This window comes from Aedes aegypti, unplaced genomic scaffold (genome assembly GCF_002204515.2).
Source record: "Aedes aegypti strain LVP_AGWG unplaced genomic scaffold, AaegL5.0 Primary Assembly AGWG_AaegL5_hic_scaff_735_PBJ_arrow, whole genome shotgun sequence".
NCBI classification, from domain to species: domain Eukaryota; kingdom Metazoa; phylum Arthropoda; class Insecta; order Diptera; family Culicidae; genus Aedes; species Aedes aegypti.
In genome coordinates this window covers 79,437-82,593 of record NW_018736423.1, presented here as the reverse complement: position 1 = coordinate 82,593, position 3,157 = coordinate 79,437, and the positions used below count along the sequence as shown (strand labels likewise).

Below are 3,157 nucleotides of genomic sequence, written 5' to 3'. Positions count from 1 at the left end.
TTGTTTTATTTTATTTTGTTTTCTGGCTATAGCGGTCATGCGACTCAAAGCTAAAGGGAGTCTATAGAAACGAATGATGGAAACGAATAGGTGCATAAGCGTCGCAAGGGAGCAACAAGATTGATTTTTTTTTAATTAGGTGGTGAAAATTGAGCAAGCCATTTTTAAAGTCAGTAAGCATCGAAGCGTCCTGTATTTTGCCTAGCACCTATTCGTTTCCATCATTTGTTTCTATAGACTCCCTTTAGCCCTATGCTTCAATTTTTTTCGACGGTTTTTGGATCCCTTATGATCGTATGGGCATTTTATCTCGTAGAGGAAGTTTATCTCTACATTTTGCCATGTTTTTTTGACTTGGTTACGCTGTGCAAATAATTAATTGGGACAAAAATCTGAAATCACTTCCTTAGGGGGTCCAAAATACGACCGTTACCCTAGTTCATCTCGGGACCTTCCGAAGGAAGTCGTCACTATAACTCTTACGTTATAAATGACTATGTCGGGGATGGGATTCGATCCCAGGTTCTCGGCGTGAGAGGCGTCTGTTCTAACCCCTACACCAGGTCCTTCCCGTCGCAAGTAACTGAATAAAACGGTTTATGATTTTGTCATAAAATTCTTGTGCGAAATAATAGGAACTCCATAGTTTTTGAACGCGAGCTCATTGTATTGCTCAGTTTTAGAAGACGGGTTGTGATTCTTCTGAATTAATTTTCTCAAAGCCGTATGGAAGTTACGTAGATTTGAAAAAGTAATCGAGATATGATATGATTTTTATCATCAAGAATGAATGTAGCACTTCGTACTAACATCAAACTTGAAAACTAGCCGACGGTATATTTAAAACATTGCCATTTTATAGTATTAAAACGAATATTTGCTAAACGTGTCCATTATGCCCCTAATTCCCATTCGTAAGGATATGCGCTCCAATCGCGTCACGTTTCGAAGAATCTCTTGGATATTTCCCACGACTAGATTCAATGTATCTCCATCTACGAGGCGGTAGAGCATGTTGCTGTGAAGTGTTATATAAATAGGTATAAGAACAAAAAGAAAAATAAATATGAATAGGTAGTCCTTACCCGCTATGCTTGGTGTAACCTAAGGTGTTCAAATAAAAATTGCGGCAGATTTTTTCACGAATTACGAGAGTGGTTCGAAGGTAATATTCATATGCGTTCTTCTTACGCGGACCACTCTCGCCATGCTTCTGAATTGCTCGCTGTTTTATATACCCGCATTTAACCGTTTCACGGATATATCCAACTTGAGCATTAGCACCCAGGTTCCAATAAAAATTGTTCGTATCCTTTCTGTCGTCTTCAGAGACAGTTTTTGAGCATCCTCTTGCACATCTACAGTTATCAAAAATGACTGGAGGCAGAAGTCCACGTTTCTTTGCTGCCATCCTTTGTGTTTGTTTTTTTACACGGTTGTTTGCGAATACCCTTTAATGGGTGAAAAAATACTCTTTGTCGAATAGCGACCGGATCTGTCAGAAAACGGGTAAATTCATATATGAAAAACGGGTAAATAAATACCCATTTTCAAGAAGCAATGGCTGTTAAAAAACGGGTGATTTTAAACCCATTTATGGGTGAAAAAGTAGTTGGCTGACATCACCTGCAGCTGTGCGCAGTTTCGGAGTTTTTAAATAATTCAACTCGTATTGATGTTACTTTTTGCATGCAACGTATTTCCCGATGGAACATTTAAATAAGTGGTAAGTTGTGACCTCAAATACTAAGCGTTATTTAGAAAAAACTGATTATAATCAACACTAATAATTTTCAGATGGTTCCGTTGCTCCTGCCGCACGCATCTGTCCTCCAAGGGAATACATAACTGATTAGTGTAATAACACTATGTGTGTATGTATTTATTAATAAAGTTTATATAACAATGATTTTTACAAATAAAACTGCATTTTCCGATAATTTCTTTCAAGAGTCGTAATAATTGATGAAATTATAAATGTCCTTATCTACCATTCACAAAAAGGGTAAATTTTTACCCTTTTTACGTCGCGAGCACGATTTACAAAGCGGGTAAAAAAATACCCATCCTTTGACATAAACTGCCTTTACCCGTTAATGAGTAAACAGGGTTTACCCATTAAATGGGTAGAGGCACTTTTAACGGAAATGGGTATTTTTTCACCCATTAAAGGGTAATCGCAAACAACCGTGTAGTTCGCTTCCGTTTTTTCTCAGCACTTGGATTGGTGAAATTTCCACCTGAGTCGACTAAGAGATCCTCGTCCTCGGAGCCATCTGAAGCTGCATGCCGCTCTTCGAGTGAACTGCATCGAAGTTGGGCGATGGATCCGCATTGGCTAGCCTTTTAGACGATTCATCAAGGTGTCCATCCTGAAGAGTAGGTTCTGCCTGATGTGGAATCTTGTGGGAATCTCCATTTGATTCAGGCACCAGGATTTCGTCTTCGTGGTCACTATCACTTAAATAACACTTCAACAATTCTAGCAACATTGCGTCTCGTTCAATTGGAAATTATTTTCGGAATGACAGGTTCCCGTTATATACTGAGTCAACGCTCTGAGCAGGCGGTGAGTCTTATATGGCTTTATTTCTGTTGCATTGCAGGGTTGGGAAAAGCTCTGAAATTCACACTACAGTATACACTGATAAAAATCCACACGCTCGATCTGTGTGTTTAAAATTATGGATCGATTCATGAACGTCCATATCGATTTGCTAGGATTTTCTTGCAAACTTCGTGTGTGTTACACATTAAATTCCTGTGTTTTGCTTCATGGATTAATTCATCAACCGACAACAGGGATTCCATATTTTTTCCACATAAGTTCCCGAAGCTTTCTCTTCAGATTCGTATGTGTCAACCTATGGACGCATAGATCATCACTCCAACACGGATTCAGTATGTTTTGCTTATGGTTATTTTGTGTCATAATCATCATGTTCAAGTTGGTCGATTCATTGATTTGCGCAATGAGATTGTTATGATGAAATCCATGAGCTATGCTATCGATTTCCATGTTCAAAGCTTCTAAATTGTTTGTGATCAACCCTTGGGATGCATAGTGAACTGAATTGCGGTTGGACCTCGTGTCGAACGACAGTCATCATCATGCTTCCAAAGAGAAGAAGCAAATTTTGAAGCTGAAAGTGTTAGA

The 3,157-nt window shown here is 38.7% G+C and overlaps 1 long non-coding RNA gene across 1 annotated transcript; it reads right to left on the bottom strand.

Annotated features, from left to right (window-relative positions):
* Window positions 1–817: 817 nt before the first annotated feature.
* LOC110681340 lies at window positions 818–2,600 on the bottom strand. The gene is made up of 2 exons (XR_002503171.1): window positions 1,086–2,600; window positions 818–1,018 (listed from the first exon to the last, which is right to left on the bottom strand). It is a non-coding gene; the product is annotated as an uncharacterized LOC110681340 (long non-coding RNA).
* Window positions 2,601–3,157: the final 557 nt, after the last annotated feature.